Source organism: Portunus trituberculatus, chromosome 49, assembly GCF_017591435.1.
Source record: "Portunus trituberculatus isolate SZX2019 chromosome 49, ASM1759143v1, whole genome shotgun sequence".
NCBI lineage: Eukaryota > Metazoa > Arthropoda > Malacostraca > Decapoda > Portunidae > Portunus > Portunus trituberculatus.
Genome location: NC_059303.1, coordinates 14403209 through 14428208, shown reverse-complemented (window position 1 = coordinate 14428208; position 25000 = coordinate 14403209). Strand labels below are relative to the sequence as shown.

The following is a 25000-nucleotide window of genomic DNA, read 5'->3' as shown; positions in this document are numbered from 1 at the left end:
GTGTGTGTGTGTGTGTGTGTGTGTGTGTGTGTGTGTGTGATTCACTGTTTGATCTGCTGCAGTCTCTGACGAGACAGCCAGACGTTACCTTACGGAACGAGCTCAGAGCTCATTGTTTCTGATCTTGGGATAGGCCTGAGACCAGGCACACACTACACACCGGGACAACAAGGTCACAACTCCTCGATTTACATCCCGTACCTACTCACTGCTAGGTGAACAGGGACTACACGGGAAAGGAGACACACCCAAATATCTCCACCCGGCCGGGGAATCGAACCCCGGTCCTCTGGCTTGTGAAACCAGCGCTCTAACCACTGATCTACCGGGTGTGTATGTGTGTGTGTGTGTGTGTGTGTGTGTGTGTGTGTGTGTGTGTGTGTGTGTGTGTGTGTGTGTGTGTCCTTCCTTTTCACATCCTCCAGCCCTCTCTCTTTCTCTGCCCGCCAACACGTGTGTGTGAGAAGAGATAGAGAAGGAGAAGTGAGGAGAAAAATGAGGTGGAGGAAGGTGCAGACGGAGAGATGGAGAAGGGAGGGAAGGGGAAGAGGGAGGGAGAGGGAAGGGGAGAGGGTGGGGAGGGTATGAGGGAATGAGAGAGAGAGGGAGGGAGGGAAGCAAAGAGGGAGGGAGAAGCTGGAGTGACGCGAAGGTTTATTAGTCTCAGGAGGGCGGGCGGAAGACAAGATTGGAGGTGGTAATACTCGGAAAATGTAGAGAGAGAGAGAGAGAGAGAGAGAGAGAGAGAGAGAGAGGTACATTTTTTCTTCTTTACTCTTATTCCTCTTTCTCCTCTTCTCACTTGGTTTCCTCACTGCCTTCACACATTCCTTGTTTCCTCCCCTCCTCTTTCCATTCCATTCAAATCCTTTCCTTTTATTTCCTCTCTTTTCCTTCTCCTTCCTGCCTTTTCCTTCCCTTTAATTTCCCTCTCTTCCTTTACCTTCTCTTTTCATCCTGTTCTCTCATTTTCTCCTCTTTCCTTTCCTTTCCCATGCCTATTCTTTCTTTGCTTTCCTCATATAATCATCCTCCGTACTGACACCTTCCTTTCCTTCCATCACCCTTTTATATCCTCCTCCTCCTCCTCCTCCTCCTCCTCCTCCTCCTCCTCCTCCTCCTCCTCCTCCTCCTCCTCCTCCTCCTCCTCCTCCTCCTCCTCCTCCTCCTCCTCCTTCTCCTCCTTTACCGCTTCCTAAGGGTTTAAGCTGCAAAAACAAGCAAAGGAGTAATGGTTCCCTAGTGGAGGGAGGAAAGTAGGGAGAAGGAGGATGAAAATGAGAAAGAGGAAGAAGAAGGAAGGGAATGAAGAGAAAAATAAAAGGTACGACTTATATTCATTTGAGCTGAAGGGAAATGAGTGACAAAAAGTGGACTTGAAAGAAGGAAAGTGAAAATGATATAAGAAAGGAATGGGAGAAAGGATGATCGTGTGTGTGGGAAACGAACACACACGCACACACACACACACACACACACACACACACACACACACACACACACACACACACACACACACACACACACACACACACACACACAGTAATGCATTTTCTTCGTAGAGAACAGATCAACTGGATTTATTTTTCAGGTCAAAATATATTATACAGGAAAGAGAGGGGAGACAGCAGAGAGAGAGAGAGAGAGAGAGAGAGAGAGAGAGAGAGAGAGAGAGAGAGAGAGAGAGAGAGAGAGAGAGAGAGAGAGAGAGAGAGAGAGAGAGAGAGAGAGAGAGAGAGAGAGAGAGAGTTTAGTTTATTGATTATATTTTTATTGCTCATATTCGTCGTTGTTGTAGTAATAGTAGAAGTAATAGTAGTAGCAGCAGTAGTAGTAGTAGTAGTAGTAGTAGTAGTAGTAGTATTGGTGGTGGTGGTGGTGGCGGTGGTAGTGGTGGTGGTTGTTGTTGTTGTTCTTGTTGTTGTTGTTGTTGTTGTTGCTGTTGTTGTTGACAAGAAGTAGCAGTTTTAGCATTAATAGTAATTGTTGTTATATTGTTTTTTTATGTTCTTGCTCTTGTATTTTTTCAACTCTCTCTCTCTCTCTCTCTCTCTCTCTCTCTCTCTCTCTCTCTCTCTCTCTCTCTCTCTCTCTCTCTCTCTCTCTCTCTCTCCTTTCCTTCCTTCTCACCACACCCTTTCTTCCCAAACACCTAAAAAGAAACAGAAAAGAAAAAAACACAAACATGCCTCGTCCCTTCACGCTGATTGGCTAAAAGGTCGAAGGTTTACCCTATTCCCGTTCCCTGAATGGCTAAAATGTCAGTGTCACCGTATTCCTGACTCCCTGATTGGTTAAAATGTCACAGTTATTACCACCGAGCTCGCTGATTGGCTAGGAGAGAGTCCCTGTGGTGGTGAGGTGGCTGACTGTTCCCCCTTCCACCACCACCACCACCACCACCACCACCACCACCACCACCACCACCACCACCACCACCGCCGCCGCCGGCAAATTACTAAATGGCTATGCGGGCCTTTTTTTTTATTTTGTCACAGAAGCCCTCGGGAAATCAAGTAAAGGCATCCCGCATTATTATTTTTACTGCCGCCGCCCATGACTGCTCGTTTTGGGCGTTATGGCACGTAGCGGAAATGTAAATAGGGTGAGTTTTGGACGTGAAAGCTAGCCAGTGCCGATAAGAGAGAGAGAGAGAGAGAGAGAGAGAGAGAGAGAGACGGGCTATCAGACACAAATAAACATAAAGAAAGAGTGACACAAGGTAAATAGATAAAGTATGGATGGAAAATAAACAGGCAGGTAGGCAGGCAGGCAAACAGACAGACATATAGACAGCCAGGTAGACGGAACAAATAACCAGAGAATGAAAGATACGTAGACATAAAAAAAGAAGTAAACATGAAAACAATGTAGTCAGAAAGGCAGACACACAACCAAACAGATAAACAAACAAAGAACAGATACTTACAAAGATAGGCAGAGAGAGAGAGAGAGAGAGAGAAAATTCATAACTTCCTCAAGCTAGGAATGACTGTAGCGTGACTCTCTGTACCATTATACCTTTATGTATTATAACCGTGTGTGTTATGCATGACTAATGATGTTGCTGCTACTCCTACTTCTATTACTCTTCTACTTCTACTTCTGCCTCTTCTACTACCACTATTACCACCACCACTACTACTATTACCACTGTTATTACTACTATTACTATTACGAGCACTACTACTACTACTACTACTACTACTACTACTACTACTACTACTACTTGTTCTCTTATTTCGCCCCATGCAACATCTGACGTCTGGGCAAGCACGCATGCACTATCTGCCTCTGTTCTGTGGCCCCACGTGGAATGTGAAGTTCGGGAGTGTACTGTACAGGTATCGGCCCACATGGCAATCCCTCCTCCTTGTGTGCCTTTTCTGTGATAATCCGTGCTTATCGTTGCTGCCTTGGATAACCGCTGCCTCCCCACGTTGCCTCCCTGCCGCCTCTTGACACGTGCTTTGTTTCTTTCCTCCTCTCTGACTGGCTAAGTTACACCTCACGTCACGATTGTCGGCGTGGCTTTTCTCGTGTTTAGTGGACAAGCAGAGTCAGGCAGTTCATCAAACTGTCAGTCTGTAGTCACTCACAGACAGCCACTTAGTCAAGGGCCGGGTAGGTGTGTTGTTCATTATGCCTGGAGCTGCGAGGCGAGGTCCCCTAAACAAAGAGGACCTTGCTGAGGGGCACATATGAGATTCCTCCAAACACACCTGTACGAGAGAGATGACATGTCTGCCTCCTCAACCCCTATCAACACAAAGTCAAGAAGAGACCAAGACTACGGAGACCTGTTGCATACTAATATTTGACCGCTCCCGCCGATACAGGCGAAGTCTTTACAAGCAAAGAGGAACTGTACTCCTCTTCTCTTCACTGAACATAATACCTTAACCTTACATCTGTTACGGATATCCGTCATGAACCTCCTCGGTGGTATAAAATTTGTTTGCTTGTAGACAAAGAGACAAAAGAGAATTCATCATAGAAAATAAATTCATAAAATGTTGACAATAGTTTAAGGAAAGATTATATAGGAAGAATTGTTGGAGAAGATGAGAACGATGTCAATCACTGAGAGAAAAATGGGTGACCAATATTGGCGGTCGCTGAGGCAGGAGGATGCGGAGCGCAGCTGTGATGAGGGTGTAGTGGTGTGGTGCTGCAGCCGAACACGCGCACACGTACCACGTTATGCTTGCTTGATGAATAATGTGCTGGCACTTCAAAACACTTCACTGGCATTGCGGAGAGGGATGTTACTAATGGTTACTGCTATGGTGGTGGTGGTGTTAGTCGAGGCTGGGAAGGTTTGGAGCATTAATTCGTAGTATTTCTGACAGCAGTAGTTACAACAGCATGACTTATACCAACAGCAACAATAGTGGAAGTAGTATAGTAGTAGTAGTAGTAGTAGTAGTAGTAGTAGTAGTAGTAGCAGCAGTTGAAGTAGTAATATTGATAGCAGTGATTGTCGTTACTGTTGTTATTGCTGCTGCTGCTGCTGTTGCTATCATTATTATTATCATTATTGTTTCTGTTTTTGCAATAATAAAAGTAGTAGTAGTAGTAGTAGTAGTAGTAGTAGTAGTAGTAGTAGCAATAGTAGAAGTAGTAGTAGTAGTAGTAGTAGTTGTTGTTGTTGTTGTTGTTGTTGTTGTTGTTGTTGTTCCTGCTGCTGCTACTGCTACTGTTGATGTTACTGTTGTACATATTTATAGTATTAGTAGTAGTAGTAGTAGTAAAAATCATAGTAGTGAGTTGGAGGTAGATGTACTTGATAGCATAGAGAGAGAGAGAGAGAGAGAGAGAGAGACACACACACACACACACACACACACACACACACACACACACACACACACACACACACACACACACACACACACACACACACACACACACACACACACACACACACACACACACACACACACACACACACACGAAAATAAACAATGTACGAGTCCAAATAACAGACAAAAACAATGATGATAAGAACCATAGTGATAATAATAATTATAATAATAATAATAATAATAATAATAATAACAATAATAATAATAATAATAATAATAATAATAATAATAATGATAATGATAATAATGTTGATAATAATGATGGCAGCAATAATGATACACGCGTAATGATAATGATAGCAATAATGGAAGTAAAAATAATTTAATAGCAATAATAGTTAGCGAGCAATGTGCAGCGCGTTGCCTGGGGAGTGTGCATCTTAATTTGAACATTTTGTAATTGTGTTAAAAGCAGCAGTAGGTGTAATAAGCTTTTTTCTTTTTCACCGGCGTGGACGTTGCTAGGGAAATGATGCTATAACTACAAAAGTACCCGCCAAAATAAAGGTTGCAGTTGTTGTTTTTGTTGTTGTTGTTGCTGTCGCTGTTGTTGAAGTAGTTGTAGTAGAGGTGGCAGTAGGTAGTAGGTGGTGGGGTTTCTATCAATGCATTAATGATACTGTGATGATGGTGATGGTGGTGGTGGTATATATATATATATATATATATATATATATATATATATATATATATATATATATATATATATATATATATATATATATATATATATTAGTGGTGCAATTAGTAGTTGTAGTAGTAATAGTAAAAGTAGTAGTAGTAGTAGTAGTAGTAGTAGTAGTAGTAGTAGTAGTAGTACTTATTACCATCGTCAACAATGATAACAACAATTGTTATTACTATTGACGTTACGATAGTTGTTTTCTTCTGGTGTTGGTGTTATCGCTGTTACTGCTGCTGCTGTTGTTGCTGCTGCTGCTGCTGCTGCTGCTGCTGCTGCTTGTGTTGCCATCCTAGCAGCAGCAGTAGCAGCAGCAGCAGGCGGTGGGGCCATAGGAGCAGACAATACTAGGTAACATCTGGACCAACAGCGGGCCAGGCCATCATTCCTGTCAGCGTTAGTGAGAAGAATGTGTGTGTGTGTGTGTGTGTGTGTGTGTGTGTGTGTGTGTGTGTGTGTGTGTGTGTGTGTGTGTGTCTGCCCGTGTATGGAGCAAAAGCCAGACAATTAACAGTGAAGATTTATTATTCCAGATAACATTTGGAGAACGTACAAGAAAAGAAAAGAAAAAAAAATGCGAAATTGAACTACTCATATACGATCACCTCCCTCCCTCCCTCTCTCTCTCTCTCTCTCTCTCTCTCTCTCTCTCTCTCTCTCTCTCTCTCTCTCTCTCTCTCTCTCTCTCTCTCTCTCTCTCTCTCTCTCTCTCTCTCTCCCTATTACATACAATAGTGAACAGGGAAGAAGGAGGGGTAGGGAGTATTAAAGAGGGAGGGAAGGACTAGGAAGTAATGAAGGGAAGGGGTAATGGCAGGGTTGGTAGGGGGAGTGTGGGCAGGGGTTGGTAGGGACGGGGGTAGTCATGGAGGTGGTGGAAGGGTGGCAGAGATCGAAAATGTGAGTGTTTTCGTATTTATAGAGATGATTTTGTGATGACTGCGTGGCTTGTTGGGTCTCTCTCTCTCTCTCTCTCTCTCTCTCTCTCTCTCTCTCTCTCTCTCTCTCTCTCTCTCTCTCTCTTACTGGAGCCAAATTGAATATTTCGAGGGAGAGATATAAAGTTTTGTTTTAATTCCCGCCATGGCTTCTTCCATCTCACTTTCCTCTCCTCTCACTTCTCCTCCTCCTCCCCTACTCATCCTCCTCCTCCTCCTCCTCCTCCTCCTCCTCCTCCTCCTCCTCCTCCTCCTCCTCCTGCTCTTTATCCTCTTTCATACTCTCATTTTCCTTCCTCTCTTCCACTTTTAATTTTACTCTATGGTTTTCCTTCTCTTTGACTTTTCTTCGTTGTCATTATACTTCTTCTCCCTCTTTCTCCTTGTCATCATCATCATCATCATCATCATCATCATCATCATGTTGTTATTACGTTTTCATCTCCCTTAACACACAAGGCTCAGCTGATCTAAATGCTTTCTTCGCTTCATTGAAAAGTAATTGAAAAAGAGAGAAGGTAAGTAAAGATGTTAGAAATTAGTGAGCCAGTAGAGTATATGGCAGTCATATGAAACTCTCTTTTAAGAACACAATTTCTTTTGATCTATATATTGCATGGATTCGGGTTCTCTCTCTCTCTCTCTCTCTCTCTCTCTCTCTCTCTCTAATCTCAATAGGAAGTGGAAGGTGATGCAGTGTTCAGGTGTGTTTTCGTGACTCTATTGATAACTTGATAAGAATTCCGCACCGCCACTGGGAAAAGATACCCGTGAGAATCCGGCTTATCATCTTAGTGGCCTTGGAAAATAGTTCGAGAGAGAGAGAGAGAGAGAGAGGGAGAGGGAGAGGGAGAGGAAGGGAGGGAGGAGGGACAGGGAATCTCCAGAAAACTGTCTGTCGAGTAGAAATGGCACCAACTTTTATTTATTTGTTTGCTTGGCTGCTTCCTTCATTCACACTACGCGTCCTCCCCCGCTGCTTGGTGGCGCGAGAGGGAGAAAATGTCGGATGATCAAATACAGTTTTGTCATGGCTGGGGAGGGCTGGGTGGAGGGCTGGGTGGAGAGCTGGGTGGAGGGGTGGATGGTCATGGTGGTCAGGGTGGGGGAGGCTCTGCTACTTTTTCTTAATTTACGCAAATGGGGAGAGAGGGTGACGGCAGGCAATGAAAGAGGGGAAGGTAGGGGACTCTTCTCTTATTGCCACTGTGGGAAAAAAGTGTGTGTGTGTGTGTGTGAGAGAGAGAGAGAGAGAGAGAGAGAGAGAGAGAGAGAGAGAGAGAGAGAGAGAGAGAGAGAGGAATATCAAGAAAATCGTAATCAATATTAGTTTCTTCTTTAAAGCAGCGTTTTTTTTTTTTCTTAATTCTGAATTTTCATTTTAGTCATTCGTAGATAGATAATGAAGTATCGATCATGACCTAACCTAATAATAACAGTAACAACGAAGATAGTAGTAGCAACAACACCTGAAGCAGCAACAGTAATATTAACAACAGGAAAAAACAACAACAACAACAACAACAACAACAACAGTAGTAGCAACAGCAGCAGCAGCACCACCACCACCACCACCACCACCACCAACAACAACAACAACAACAACAACAGTAGTAGCAGCAGCAGCAACAGCAATACCACCACCTCCACCACCACCACCAACAACAACAACACCAACAACAACAGTAGTAGCAGCAGCAACAGCAATACCACCACCACCACCACCACCACCAACAACAACAACAACAACAACAACAACAACAACAACAACAGTAGCAGCAGCAATACCACCACCACAAACAACAACACTAATCTCACGATAGACAGAAGGAAGGAAGGAAGGAAGGAAGGCAACAAGGCCAGCGAAATAGAGGCCAAACAGGAATAGACCAGCATGCGGGGGGAGAGAGGAGAGAGGGAGGCAAATGGTACGCTTCGATTCCCTGCGTCTCGTCTGCTTCGGTTCAAAGACTCGAATACTTTGCGTAAACTTTAACTTTCACCTTCACTTGCTCCCTACAAAGCTGAGTGATCCTTCTTGGCGACGTCTTCAGCTGTCGTCGGACAAGAAGGAGGAGGAAGAGGAGGAGAGGGAGGATGAAATAGGCAGAACAGAAGAGGAAAGAGTAAAAAAAAAAGTGGATAACTAGAAAAACAAGCAGAGGAGAGAAGGGGAGGAAGAGAAAATTACAAAGCTTAAAAGAAATGAATATATAGAACAGAGAGAGAGAGAGACAGCGAGGAATGAGGAGGAGGTAAATTAGTAGATGTAAAAGAAGAAGAAAGTAAAAAGAAATAAGAGGATTAATGAAAGAAATATAAAGAAAGTCGATAACTGGAAGACAAGAGGAGGATGATAACCGGTGAACTGAAAATGGAGGAGGATGGAAAAGGACGGAAGATTGAATAGTCGGAAGAAAAGAAGGATGAAGGGAAAAGAAATGAGAGGAAAAACGAGATAGAAAAGAATGAGGAGGTGGATTAATGAATGAAGGAAATAGGAAAAGAGGAGATGATTGTTAATAGAAAGAAGAAAGAAAGCAGCAGAAAAAAATATAAGGGAGTGAAAGGAAGAGGAGGAGAAATAGAAAGAGAAAAAAGAAAAATAAGGAAAAAATGAAGAAAAAGAAGATAAAAGATAAAAGGAAGAACAGTAAACAGAACGGAATGATTGGTGGGGAAACAGAAACGAAAAGAGGAGGAGGAGGAGGAGGAGGAGGAGGAACAGCAGGAGTAAAAGAAGAACAGGGATACGAGGAGGAATAATAGTATTAGCGATAAAAGTCCTTTGTCGAGTTGAAGGAATTTGAATCTTCTCTGCACTGTCTGTCGAGTCCACTTACACACACACACACACACACACACACACACACACAGGAGGAGCGGAGGCAGGGAAGCAAGGTCTAGGAGTGGCTTGGGTTGATGTAGCCCAGCAATAATCTCGTTCTCGTCATTTTACGCGTGGCGCCTCCCTTTGACTGATGGCCAATGCTATTTTCTCGCTGTAAAGGGTCTCGGAAGCGGAAAATCTGACAGAAATCTTGAGTTCGGAGGGACAGGATAAACGCAGCCTGAAGGAGCCGCTGAGAGAGAGGAAAGGAGAGCGAGGAGGAGGAGGGAGAGTTAGTGTTTGAGAAAGACAAGGAAAGGAGAAACAGTATGACAGGTGAAGGAAAACAGAGGAGAATCAATTAACGTTAGAGTTGGAAAGAGAGAGAGAGAGAGAGAGAGAGAGAGAGAGAGAGAGAGAGAGAGAGAGAGAGAGAGAGAGAGAGAGAGAGAGAAGGATGAGAGGGTGAAGAAAGAAATGGAATGAACCAAGAGGATTAGGGATTTCACACAAGGCAAGGAAGTGAGCGCTCTTTCTCTCTCTCTCTCTCTCTCTCTCTCTCTCTCTCTCTCTCTCACACACACACACACACACACACACACACACACACACACACACACACACACACACACACACGTGAGCCTTTCACTTCCCAGTACAAGCAAATAAAGAAAGCAAGAAAAGCAAAAGAAAAACATTACAAAAAGATGCCTTTTTCCGCAAGGCACGAATTTTCACAAGGGAAGCGGAGGAAGGAGAGGCGCTGTGGGAGAGGCGAGGGCGAGGGGCACAGGAGGAGGAGGCAGGCAGGTGGGCGTCGTTCTGAGGTGAAAATTGGACTTGATATTAAAATCCTTGTGACCAATTTCCGTACGGCGAGAGGGAGTGGCCGGGGAAATAGGTTTTGACAAGGAGCGGCTCTTGGAAATATTGAACGAGGAGCGAATACAACATAATGCATCTATGTACTAAGAGAGAGAGAGAGAGAGAGAGAGAGAGAGAGCGTGCGTGTCTGTGTTTGTTTAAAGATTCATTATGTTGTTTGTTTATTACCCGAGTGGTCCCCAAACACCAGAGTGGCCCACAGACCTCTTTGTGCTACTCATGTTTGCCTTCCCGCCACCACCGTGGCTGGCAGGGAGGTTGTCCGGTGATTATCTTGTTTGTGCCTTTATAAGAAGTTCTGAAACTCACATTAAAAAAGTTGAACATCAATCAGAATTAGATCTACCATCTACAGGGATCAGCTAGTAAAGTGAAGAGTTAATGTGGCAACTACTCACCTGTTTAGCTGCAGACTTTGGAACGAGTAGTAACACTGCATGTCATCTATTGGTAAACTGTCGAATACTGTAATCTGATCGCTGCGCTGTGACATCTGGCGAAATATTTCTAAACTGAACACTATTCTTTTACTGACAAACTTTTGAACTAATTTATCAACTGTAGTGATATCTGGCGACGAGTCTCTATACCTCTAATAATTGTAAATCGGTGAAGCAGCTTGTCTCTAGTGACGAGCCATCATAACATTGTACATCTGCTCAGCGTGAAGATTGAAACATTGATATTAGCGCCTCTGCATGATTTATTACAACTGGGACAACATAATTTCGACTTCAACTTGGGGAAAACACTCATGTGGAAATCCTGGCTTTTGTGCGCTTAAAGGCTGGAAAGAAAGCACTTATGGAATACAAGATGAAATTAATATAACAGAGATAGACAGAGAGAAAGAATAAAAGTTTATATGAATCTTGTAAACTTTTTTGTTGATCGTTTCCTCAGTCGTTCTGTGTTGAAAATATTTACTGATTGGGAAGGAGAGCAGAGAGAAGTGTGATGAGCGTGTGTGGTGACAGGGTGACTGGAGAATTAAAAGAGTGAGTGATGTATTGCAGTGAGTCAGTAAGTGTGATTGTTAGGGAGATAGAAGAGAGCGTGAGTCAATGAGTGAGAGAGTCAAGATGGAGGAGAGAATGTAGAGTGTTAGGAAGAGAGAGTGAGCGAGTGAAGGAACCAAAAAAGTGAGAGAAGGAGATAGGGTAGTAAGAGTTGCTGCGTTGTGGTATTTTGAGCATTCTCTCTCTCTCTCTCTCTCTCTCTCTCTCTCTCTCTCTCTCTCTCTCTCTCTCTCTCCAATATTCGCCCTGCTGGGGATATTTACAATATTATCTCACACTCCCTTGAGAAGCGCTGCTCGAGCAAGAAATATATCTTTACTATAAATTTTTCGTGTCTTGTGAGGTTCTCCTTCCCTCCTTCCCTCCTTCCCTCCCTTCCCTCACTCTTCTACCCATTTCCATATCCCTCCCTATTCTCCCTCCCTCCGTCTCCCTCTCTCCCTCTCCCTCTCTCCCTCCTGTGTGGTCTTCCCCATCCCTCCCTTCTCCTTCCCCTTTCCTATCCCCTCCATCTCCTCTTTCCCCTTCTTCCTCCTTCTCTCCCTCTCTTACCTTCTTCTTTATGCCCTCTATGGAGCAGTAACTCTACCTCCTCCTCCTCCTCCACCTCCTCCTCCTCCTCCTCCTCCTCCTCCTCCTCCTCCTCCTCCTCCTCCTCCTCCTCCTCCTCTACCTCTACCTCTACCTCCTTTTCTCATCATCTTCCTTCTTTTCTATCGCCTCCTCGTACTCCTCCTCCTCCTCCTCCTCCTCCTCCTCCTCCTCCTCCTCCTCCTCTCTCGTTTAGTGCTTTTTTACTACGAAAAGTTCAGGAATTTGTCTCTCTTCAGTATTTTGTAAAGGAGGAGAGGTGCCTATTGGAAAGGATTTACCCTAAGCAGTTAAGACTATTTGTAATCTCTCTCTCTCTCTCTCTCTCTCTCTCTCTCTCTCTCTCTCTCTCTCTCTCTCTCTCTCTCTCTCTCTCTCTCTCTATCTATCTATCTATCTATCTATTTATCTATCTATCTATCTCAACGTTTATTACTTATTTATTTATTTTTCTATATATACCTCTATTTGTTTTCTATTTACCTACTTATATATCTTTTTGTCTTCCTACCTGTTTTCTTTCTTTTCTCCTGCATTTTTATTTATTATTTATCTGCTATTCTTTTCTTTCCATCTATCCATATATCTTTCTTTTATTTCATTTCATTATCTAATTCATCATCAATAAACATCTATCAATAGATTTACAAAACCTAACCCACGTATCTATTCACTATACCCACCCATAGATAGATACATAGCCATACATACAAGACCCTTTCCTCTATCAACCAACCAATCGCAAAGTAACACTACTTGTCACACCTCACCGCTGCCCACCTCCCTTCCGCAGCCTCCAGCAACACCATGGATACTGACGGCCTGAAGAGAACAACAGCGGTGCTCTCCTTCGATACCGTGACGCGGGGGGACATGGGCCACTACCTCTGCATTGCCAGCAACTCCGTCCCGCCCACCAAGAGCAAGAGAATGGTGCTCAACGTGCGATGTGAGTGTGGACGTGTTACTGACTGTGGAAGGTATTTGTGGTATAGTAGTAGTAGTAGTAGTAGTAGTAGTAGTAGTAGTAGTGGTAGTGGTAAAGGTAGTGATAGTGGTAGTGACAGTAGTAGTAGTTCTAGTTGTTGTTATTGTTCTTCTTGTTCTTATTATTGTCCTCATAAGAAATAGATGTAGTAAAAGCATATAAAAAGAGAAGAGATAGAAGAAATATAGTGAAAGAGTGCATAGTAGATAACAGATGGAGGATGACGAAGAAAAGTAAGAGGAAGAGATGGGCTGGAATAATGCGAGCAGTAGTAGTAGTAGTAGTAGTAGTCGTTGTTGTTATTGATGTTTTTGTTGTTGTAAGAGGAAGAGGAAGAGAAGTAGCAATAGTACTAGTGACAACAGTGGCAGTAGCAGCTATATTTAATGATTGGAAGTAGTAGAAGTCATAGTAGTAGTAGTAATAGTAGTAGTAGTAGTAGTAGTTGTTGTTGTTGTTGTTGTTGTAGTAATACCAGCAGCAGCAATGATATGTGTTACACAAAACATTTATCTTAATAGAATATGACTAATATACCAAGGATCAAAATAAGACGGACCAGATGTGTAGCACGTAGAGATAAGCAACTCAATATTACGTACAGCACACTCCTGCCCATAAGAAGTGTATGAGGGACGAGCGAGGAAGGTTTGATGTTTTCTCAGTGTAGTACTCGTGTCTGAAAGTTGTGGAGGGCAACAGTGGGAAGTATCTGTAGGGAAAGTGTGGTGAGTGTAGGGTAGAGGTGCGGAAAGTTTGATGAGAGAGTGTGGTGAAACGTGTGTGTGTGTGTGTGTGTGTGTGTGTGCAGGTATGGAGGAAGATGTTGAGTCTGTGAAAAAGCAGGTGTAAGTTTGTAAGGTATGGGAGCAAGACAGGTGTGTGTGTGTGTGTGTGTGTGTGTGTGTGTGTGTGTGTGTGTGTGTGTGTGTGTGTAGGAGTCAAGAGATACATAGAGGAGAAAAAAACAAAAAAATACTAAGAAAAAGCAGGAATACCACTAGAAAAGAATACAGATAAAGATAGCTTAGCCTAAAAACTGATGAAAAAAGAACAGAAAGAAGAACGTACACAGGAAATGGAAGTGAGGGCGAGAAGATAAAAAAAAATACCTGTAAAAATAAAGAAAACAATTAAGGAAGAAGCAAAACAGGCAAGATGTGGCAAATTTTCTGTGTTGTTGGTTGAGAGTTAACACACGCTCTCTCTCTCTCTCTCTCTCTCTCTCTCTCTCTCTCTCTCTCTCTCGCTCTCGCTCTCACTCTCATTCTCATCGTTTTCTTCATCCATTAATCTCCTAACACCCTTTCCCCCTTATCGGAGTCCCGCGACCACCACGCTGTAACTTCACACAAACTTTTACTTCACTCTCCTCCTCTCTCTCTCTCTCTCTCTCTCTCTCTCTCTCTCTCTCTCTCCTTCCTTAACACATATTCGCTTACCTTTTTCAGTCTTTTCTTTTCTCCCACACTCACTGCTTCCACCTTTTACTCCTCCTCTTTCTCACACTTTTGCAATCTATTTTCCTCTCACGTATCTCTCTCTCTCTCTCTCTCTCTCTCTCTCTCTCTCTCTCTCTCTCTCTCTCTCTCTCTCTCTCTCTCTCTCTCTCTCTCTCTCTCTCTCTCTCTCTGTCTCTGTCTCACACACACACACACACACACACACACACACACACACACACACACACACACACACACACACACACACACACACACACACACACACACACACACAGGTAAAGATACACTCCCTTCACACTTCTCTTCTTACATGTAGATCGTGAGCCTGCCGTCTTCGTGAGTCACCAGATGATCGGCGCCTACCTCGGGGACTCCATTCACCATTAACTGCACTGTGAAGGCGTACCCCCGGCCTGTAGTCTTCTGGCAGGACAGCACTGGCAAGATCATCATTTCAAGTCAGTGGGCAAATTGTTATGTTTTGTTTCACCTCTCTCTCTCTCTCTCTCTCTCTCTCTCTCTCTCTCTCTCTCTCTCTCTCTCTCTCTCTCTCTCTCTCTCTCTCTCTCTCTCTCTCTCTCTCTCTCTCTCGATTTTCATTCAGTGACAAAGGTTTTATGATTTTTCTCCTCTTCCTCCTCCTTTCCTTTTTCCTTCTCTATCTCTCTCAGCTTTTCCTTCAGTGACGAATCTTCTCAGTTTCTTTAGTAGTATATATGTATATGATAACCATATAGTATGCTCCACAATCCTTCTTTAATTTCTTTCCTAATTTTTGGTAAGTGAATATCCTTACTGTATCCTCTACCTTCGTCTTTTATCCTCTCAATTCTTAGTGAGTGGCGATCCTTTCTCAATCTACACCCCCCTCCCTTCCTCTTCTTTTTCTACTTTTTTTTTCTGGCGACTGGCAAACCTTAGATCATCTTGGCAACTCTTTCGACTGCTCTGTTCTCTTCTCTTGGGCTTGAGTGTGTACCTTATAATAATCGTCCTTCTCCCTTTTCCACTCCTTCCTCTTGAGTTTTTGAGAGTTAAAAAACAGAAGCAAATAAAATAAATGGACGAATATTTTTTTCACCTGAGAACGCACAAAAAGAGATATACATGAAAGAAGCAAATAGATATATATGAAATAAACATATATATTTAGTACATATAATTGATAACACTCTTGACTGTGCATAACAACAAAGTGCCTCCTCCCATGTAGAAATAAACTTATGAAACAGATGTACAAACACAAATGCTCCTTCTTCTTCTTCTTCTTCTTCTTCATCATCTTCATCCCCGCCTCAATAAGCCCTTAACCATTATCACCAGTAACTCATAATCCTGTCTTTTGTACATATAAGTAATGACATCTTCTATTTCTCTCTCTCTCTCTCTTCTCTCGATTCACAAACACTGGTACTCAAGTATTCTAAATATTCTAAGCTACCAACCCTTAATTTCTCCCTTGCCTTCCTTTGCCGCATCCTTCGTTTTGTGGCGTGGCGTCCCTCAGATGATCGGTTCCACGTGAAGGAGATGCTGGTTGGCTACAGTCCGCCTGAAATCTTGACGATGCTGACCATATCTGACATCAAGGCGGAGGATTTCACCACCTACCGCTGCAACGCCTCCATCGACAACGACAAGACGAGGGAGAAGAGCCTGGCCGTGCAGCTGAGCGGTGAGAGAGCGAGAGAGAGAGAGAGAGAGAGAGAGAGAGAGAGAGAGAGAGAGAGATTTGTTTGTGGATGCTGAAAATATGTTCTAACTCCAGATATTTTTAACAGTAAATTCTCTTTATCCATCCATCCTTCCTTACTTACTTTCTCTTTCCCTCTTTCATTCCTCCAGTTACTCACTCGCTCAACCTTTCACTTACTCACTCCATCACATGTATCGATACACAATCACCTTTTTATTCCCACACTCGTTCAAAATACTTTGACTCGTTTACTCAATCCCACTCGCTAACATTCCTCTCCATTCACTCACTCATTCACTCATTCGCTCACACTTTCACTTATTCATCCACTCACTAATCTTTCCACCCACGATCATTCCCTCACTCCCATTTTCATTTATTCATTACCTCACATAGCTGTCCATCTATTGTCTATCTCACTCACATGCTGACGTCACATGGCTCCATTACTTCATCCCCCGTTACTTCGTCCCCTCAATTAGCTATCCATCCATTGTCTATCTCACTCACATGTCTCCCTTTTGCTGGCGTCACATAGCCCCGTTACTTCGACACTTTCACTTAATCAATTCCTCAGTCTCTCCTCACTCTTACTGATTCTTCTTCCCACCACAGAGATCTCGCGACCTTCCACCGAGTCTTCCGTCATCTTCAAAGGTGAGGTGTGTGTGTGTGTGTGTGTGTGTGTGTGTGTGTGTGTGTGTGTGTGTGTGTTTGCGTTTGTAACCCTCACCACATATATTTGTTTTCCTTCCTGTTCTTCCATCCCACTTTCTCTCTCTCTCTCTCTCTCTCTCTCTCTCTCTCTCTCTCTCTCTCTCTCTCTCTCTCTCTCTCTCTCTCTCTCTCTCTCTCTCTCTCTCTCATAACCACCTCTCTCACCACTGCCACTACCACTCCCACCTACTTATCCCTCCTCCTCCTCCTCCTCCTCCTCCTCCTCCTCCTCCTCCTCCTCCTCCTCCTCCTCCCCCTCTCCTCCCTGCTGGCGTAACACATGCAATACTGTGATGCAACATACCCATTCGCCCAGCTGCGTTGCCTTACCTGCATGCAACACCTGAGTGATGGACCCCACCTCACCTGCGGTCTAATTAACTTGTTGACTTTCTTACTTTTTTTCACTTTTTTCATTTATATTTTTTTTTGCGGTAGTGTGTGTGTGTGGGGGGGGGTTGTGTGCTGATTATTGTTTTTTTTTTCTTATTGTTATGTTAGTATTCTTTTTTTTAATCGTTTGTTGCGTTTCTTTTGGGTAAAATATTAAGATGGTTAATTACTTGAAAGGAATTATTATGTATTATTGTCTGAAGTGTTTAGTAGCAGTAGGCATGTGTAGTAGTCGTGTGTGTGTGTGTGTGTGTGTGTGTGTGTGTGTGTGTGTGTGTGTGTGTTGACATTTATTTTTTCTTTAAGACTTTGCTTTTGCCTTTACTTTTCAGTTTCTTTGTTTCATTCATTCATATTTTTTTTCTGAAGTATATAATGGTCGACTAAAACATTAACAGTAGAAGAAAAACAAGAGATATTAGATGTTAGTTGTTTGTCCTCCTTCTGTCATCCTTATTGAGTCACACACACACACACACACACACACACACACACACACACACACACACACACACACACACACACACACACACACACACACACACATACACACGCAAGGAGACACAGCAAGAAATCATACAAAAGAATAAGTCAAACACACATAAAAAAAATTGATCTTACACACCACAGCAGACTATTGGATTACAGCACTGAGAGAAGCCGTATGTGCGCCAAAAAGATTTAAAAAAGAGACGTATTTGTAAAGAGGAAAGCATTATAGAAGTAATGATAAAAAAAACGGAACACAAGAAAATCAAGTTGCAATACTCACATCAACAGTGAATGAAATAAAAAAAAAATTAAGCACACACACACACACACACACACACACACACACACACACACACACACACACACACACACACACACACACACACACACACACACACACATACACTAGCAAAAAAACAATGCACACACACATAGACACATAACATCATAACACCTCTCTCTGCTCAATTAAATACACACACACACACACACACACACACACACACACACACACACACACACACACACACACACACACACACACACACACACACACACATAGCAGCGTAACACCTCCCTCCACCTGTCCTACCCGTAACTTCTTTTCTTCCAGTGGCCCGCCAACCGAAAAACTTGCAGAAGCCCATGTCCAAACAAAAGCAAATTAACGGGATTGGTGACCGGTACGAGAAACCGACTCACCTCGCCCCCGGCTTCCCAGGTAACCCCAAATAGCCCAGGTGTAGATTCCGGGACTAGTGTGAGAGGACGGAGACGAAAGGAGGGAATAGGGAATGTAAGGTATGATATTTAGGATGAAGGAAGCGACGGAAAGAGAAAAAGGGTAAAGAATAGAAGATAAGGATTGGGAAAAGTGACAGAGGGAAAGAGGAAAGAATGTGTGAAGGATGGAATAATGAATTAGAAAAGAAAGGAAATGAAAAGTAAAAGAGGAGAAGAATGGGGAACAAGAGTAAGGGAGAGAGCATAAGAAACAGGAACAGAAGAACAGTCAAGGGAAGAGAGATGTGAAAGAAGAGGCAGAAAAGGAAATAAAAGGAAGGAAGAGGCAGTGGCTAGGAAAAATGCATAAAAAGAAAACAAATCCGGCAAGGAAAAACTATAAAAGGTGAAAGCGGGAAAGAAGGAAGAGTAGAAAAGTAAGATGAAATAATTAAGGAAGGAAAGAGAAAGAAAATTCATAAGAGCTTAAAGGAGAGACTGAGGAAGGATGAGAACAGAAAAAAAAGGAAAAGAAAAAGTAAAACTAGTTTCTAAAAGTGGAAATAGATGAGATGGAAAGTGATACTGGATACAAAAGAGGAAAGACTAAAGTGTGGAAAATTAAAAAGTCTTTGGGAATGTAAAAATAAGAACGGGATGATTATCAACAAAACATCACTGGTTTTCTTCCGAGAAGTGCTCAAGACGCGCTCATATTCCCAGACTTGTACTGTAACATTCTCAATGGTAAAGTTGAGCTCCCAACATTCCAACCTCAAGATTTCTCCCGTGAAATTTCTTGGATAAATCATATTACATTTGCCTTGGGAAGTTGGTCATGGAAGAATTATCTTGGCTGAATTTTTTATTAAGGTTTCTTGGATCATATTCTGTAGCTCTGCGCGCACCTCCATTATTTCAAAAAGGCTCTGCTCAAAGTTACTTGTGTTTTTAAAGATGCTTTTAAGGCTCTAGTGATAGATCTGCTTAGGAACTGGCATCAAAGTGGTCCTTTTTGTTGCCCTTGACCAGATTTCTCCTTTTACATAAAAAAAAAGATTAACGAGGTTTCCATATTATTGACAAGAGAAACATTCTTTACAACTCCTTAAAATTTCTGTGGTCTTTGAAAATAGTTGTAGTGAGAGAGCAAAGCGTTCCTAAACACGGGTCCTTCTTGAGTCAAATTTACATCGAAGTGACAATATTTAAGATTCTCTGTGTGACTTTGAGAACTTAGAATCATTCCCCGTAGAGTCTCCTCCTACAGCAATGAGATGACAGACAGCTAAGCCACGTGCTGAGCAACGGCTGGTTCTGCTTTACTGTGAAGGAGAAACTAAAGTGAAATATTAAGACGAAGGAGGAAACATCTCATATGCTTGCTTCTTAAAAGAAAAAAAAGTCCCGAAAAAGTATTATGGTCAGTTTAGCAATTATTTCTTTAGCATTTTTTAGTACAACTCGACGAGAATACTTAACTTCTGACTTTTTCTCTCTTGTTTATTTATTTATTTTTTTCATGTAGTATTCCAATGTGCGTCTTCTCTATCTTTATCTGACTTGCCACCCTCTCTCTCTCTCTCTCTCTCTCTCTCTCTCTCTCTCTCTCTCTCTCTCTCTCTCTCTCTCTGGCATGATTCCTCGATGTTCAGAGTTTAAAGTCCAATTGCTGATCACTGGTGTATGTTTTGTGGTCTCCGTGTTGCCTCCTCACTTCCATGTTTTATTTCTCTCAAACTTCAGAATCTGTATTTTTTTTTTTCTCTCTCTCTCTCTCTCTCTCTCTCTCTCTCTCTCTCTCTCTCTCTCTCTCTCTCTCTCTCTCTCTCTCTCTCTCTCTCTCTCTCTCTCTCTCATTCCAGTGATGCCTTCAATTATCGAGTTTTATTTTCCTTTTCCTCTTAGCCTTCCTCATATTCTTCCTTATTTTCATTATCATCAACGTCTTTTCTTTTCTTCTTCTTCTTCTTCTTCTTCTTCTTCTTCTTCTTCTTCCTCTTCTTCTTCTTCTTCCTGGTATTTTCTTCCTCCTCCTCCTCCTCCTCCTCCTCCTCCTCCTCCTCCTCCTCCTCCTCCTCCTCCTCCTCCTCCTCCTCCTCCTCCTCCTCCTCCTCCTCCTCCTACTACTACTACTACTACTACTACTACTACTACTACTCCTACTACTACTACTAATAATAATAATAATAATCTACTACTACTACTACTACCACTACTATTATGTGACTTACTCTCGTGCATACAGTCTTTTTATCTCTCTCCTTACATGTATTGTCACTTTATTATTGAACTGCGTAGCCCGCCTTCTTATTAGGCAGGTGAAGGACACAAGAGGAAGGACAGAGAAAAGAGAGGCTGGATGAGAAAGAATAATGGTGATAACTCTCTGTCGGTGGAGGGGAAGGTATAAAATTAAAGAAGAATGGGAGGGACGAGAATGAAAGGGAAAGATGGAAGGGAAAAGAACAGAAGGGGTAGGTTAATGGAGGAAAAGGAGATAAGGAACGAAGAATAGAATGAGAGAGATGAGTATGAAAAAGAATGAAAAGCAAAGGGAAAGAAAAGAAGTAGTTTGGTGTAAATGGAGAAAGAGAGGGTGGGAAAAAAAGGAATAAGGTGGGAAGGATGAGTATGAAAGGGAAGAAGAAAAAGCAAAGAGAAAGAACAAGATGTGAATGGAGGGAGGGAGGGATGGGCGGAGGAATGAGGTGGGAGGGATGAGTGTGGGATAAAGAAGGCACAAGGGAGTCAAGGAGGGAGAGAAAAGATCCATGGAGGGCGTGGCGTTCCTTCATTCTCCTTCAGGCTCACTCAAAACTCACAACTCTTTGCAATATATTCAGAAACGCTTCTCTCTCACCTCGACCATTTTCAAGGACCACAGAGACGTTTAGCCGAGTTCTAAAGAGTATTTGTCCTGTTGGTAATGCAGAAAACTTGTTAACATGTCACTATAATTACAGAAACACCCTTAAAAACCCGTGTCACTTAAACTAGAGACCTTTGGAAATAGTGAAGGTGAGGCGCGGAAGTGTTTCAGAATATAGGCCATATCTCTCAACTTGGAGGAATACCGCTATGTTTTTGAGACTCGTTGCTATTGTACAGCATCGAGATCAGACTTAGAAAATGTGTAAGATGGTTGATAGTAATGACAGACACACGAGTCTCCTCCATGCAGCGAACAAAGCCGTGCTCTAGCGCCCTTTCAGTAATAGAACGGAGAGTAAAAGATAGACTAAGATAATGTAAGTTAAATAATAGGAAGAATAATTATAAGTAAAGTATGACTGTTAGTAAAAATTCTAAGGAAAGTCACATGTTATATACCTATTAAGGGAACATCAAATTGAACAAAGAAAATTCGAAGGTATAGAATAGGACAATATACATTAAACAGATAGCAATTAGAGCTCAACTTAGATATATAATATGGAAAGCAAAGTACATCAGGTATAAAGAATAATAACAGAACATCAAAAAGAGAGAGAGAGAGAGAGAGAGAGAGAGAGAGAGAGAGAGAGAGAGAGAGAGAGAGAGAGAGAGAGAGAGAGAAACACTATACAGCATAAGCACCATAGATCAGAAAACAACACAAAAGAACACCAATAAAAACAAGGCATGATAAAAGCAAGGCAAGGCACATGAGACAATAATAAAAGCAGCCCCTGACGCAAGCCCTTGACGGAGATGAGAGTTTTCACTTTGACTAGAATACAGAATATTACCCCGGGTCTAAGGGTGAGCGAGGGCAATATTAGTCTTGGCGGGAGAGCAATACATCATCGGCGACTCCGGGTAATCTCAGGCGCTGGAGGAGGGAGGCGGGAAGAGATATATAGAGCGGGAGGAATATATGGGGTCATTACACTGAGGCTAGACACTCGCAGGGGAACCACCCACCACCGCCACGTCTTGAAGGGGCTTGAAGGGTGACTGTCAGAGAGAGAGAGAGAGAGAGAGAGAGAGTTGCACCTTCCATCGAATGCAAAAAGGTATACAAGTCTCAAGTTACGCATGCACACATCCCTCCCTCTTTCCACCCCTCCTTCCCTCGTGCCACCCTGAGAGCGCAGTGTGTAGAGTGCATGAGTGTTGTCTGGGTGCATCGTGGACTCCCTGATGCTTCTTACAATAGATAACGTACGTACGATGATTATGTGTATTGTAAATTTGTTAGCGCTATCTCTCTCTCTCTCTCTCTCTCTCTCTCTCTCTCTCTCTCTCTCTCTCTCTCTCTCGTGTTGTGTATATATATATATCCATGTATTAAAATCCCTTAAAATTTGTCCCTTCCCTTCCCCAAAATTTAATAACTTTTCGAAAAACGCCTTCACTCGAATTTTTGTATCTGCTTTTTTCTTTATTTTTCTTTGTTATTATGTATTTTTATCAATATTTCATTTTCCATATTTGCTGTTTTTTGCAAAGTTTTTTTTTTCCTTTTTATTAAACGAATGAGTGTGTTGCATTTTCCGTGTATTGCGTGTGTGCGATTTTTATGACTTAAGTATTCGCGCGTGTGTGCGTGCGCGTGACACACACACACACACACACACACACACACACACACACACACACACACACACACACACACACACACACACACACACACACACACACACACACACGGTTTTTTGTCCATACCTTATTTTTACTTTGTGTGTGTGTGTGTGTGTGTGTGTGTGTGTGTGTGTGTGTGTGTGTGTGAGTGCGAGTGCGAGTTCGTGTACATTTTATAACCCATGTAAGCGTGTTTTCCTGCTTTACGTGCACATTACCATATCCACACACGTGCACTTCTTTCTCTCTGTGTAAGCATCGTCCTGAGCCTCTTGTGTATCAGTACGTTTGTCTTCTCATGTACGCGTCATAATACCTTGTGGTCTTCATATACGTCCACTTATGCACACTTCATAATACCTACCCGTGTAACTTTTTCCTCTCAAATGTATGTCCGTACACACAGTTATGCGTTCACGTGTGCTTTCATTTGTCCTTCGTGTACGCATATGTTTTTAGTTAGACATGAGAATTATGAACCCGTGTGTGTGTGTGTGTGTGTGTGTGTGTGTGTGTGTGTGTGTGTGTGTGTGTGTGTGTGTGTGTGTATCTTTGTACTATGTTTCATGTCACAACTAATCCTAAGCACTTTTCATATCTCTCTCTCTCTCTCTCTCTCTCTCTCTCTCTCTCTCTCTCTCTCTCTCTCTCTCTCTCTCTCTCTCTCTCTCTCTCTCTCTCTCTCTCTCTCTCTCTCTCTCTCTCTCTCTCTCTCTCTCTCTCTCTCTCTCTCCACGTGTAGCGCGAGGGAGGTGAGAGGGGAGGAGGCGCCTCACTCACTTGGTAAATTAATCAGTAAATTACCTTAATTAAGCCAAGGGGCGGGGCAGGTGAGGAGTGAGTCACCTTGGCAGTCATTAGAGGGACGCGCGGCACGGAACGGAAATATCACATGAAACGGAGGAGCTTTTTGGTAATGAAGTGTTCACTGTACCGCCCAAGTACCCCTCACACACACACACACATACTCACACACACACACACACACACACACACACACACACACACACACACACACACACACACACACACACAGGCATCACATCTTCACATTGCTGTTATTATTATTGTCAATCTTATTGTTATTATTGCGCGCGTTGCTTTTCATCTTGTTAAGTGTGTGTGTGTGTGTGTGTGTGTGTGTGTGTGTGTGTGTGTGTGTGTGTGTGTGTGTGTGTGAGTGTGTTCAGTAACGTGTCCTCGAGTAATGATGAAGATTCAGGACTTTTGTTGTAAAAATGTGTGTGTAAATTGATAGTTAATTAATACGTACTTGTGTTGCGTTTCCACGTCACCGAATGATGATGATGATGATAAATACAGCAACAGCAAATAAGATGATAATAATTATCTTTATTATTATCATAATTGTCACAATATTGCGTTAATAAGGAATAGAAATAACATTGTAATTTTTCCCTTTTTTCATCTTTTTAATTAATTTGAGTGAAACGTTGAAAAGAAAGAGGGAAAATATATGGAATTGTTTTTAATGAGTTGGTACTTAGTGTCTACAAAACCTAGACTGACTGTTCGAGCGGTGTGTGTAGTGTAAGTTAAGAGAAATACGATAAAAAAATCACATAAAAATTTGCTTATTCTTTCTACAAAGTAGCAGTAGTAGTAGTAGTAGTAGTAGTAGTAGTAGTAGTAGTAGTAGTAATAACAGCTGCAGTTGTAATAATAGTAGTAATAGTAATAATAGTAGCGGTAATAATAATAACTACAGCAACAACAACATTTGAATTGTCAAGAAACAGTTTCCATTGTGTTACTGAAACGAAATATCTTTTTATGCCAAGTTATCGAGAATATTCAACCGAAAACTGTTGAGCATGACCGTGCATATCTCTATTATCAGTGCCTAAAAATCGGGTGTTTTTATCAGTGTGTATTAAATACATAATACGAATATGATAATGTATGTTATACTTAATATTTACGCATATTATATTTGTAGGTAGAAGAATTTATTGACTTGATTTCTCCTTTCAGATATTTTCTCACAACCGAGCCACGGCCTTCCTAACTATGGGCAGGGTCCGCCAGCCTCCTCCAGCAACCAATCATGGAGCTGTACAAACCTTCTCTATCTTCTCATTGGATGGTGGCTCCTCCCTGGGGCGGTGAGGGGCGCGGCAGCATGATG

At 42.4% G+C, this 25000-nt stretch overlaps 1 pseudogene; it reads left to right on the top strand.

Annotated features, from left to right (window-relative positions):
* Positions 1–25000, top strand: part of LOC123499350 — a 262752-nt pseudogene that overhangs the window by 237523 nt on the left and 229 nt on the right.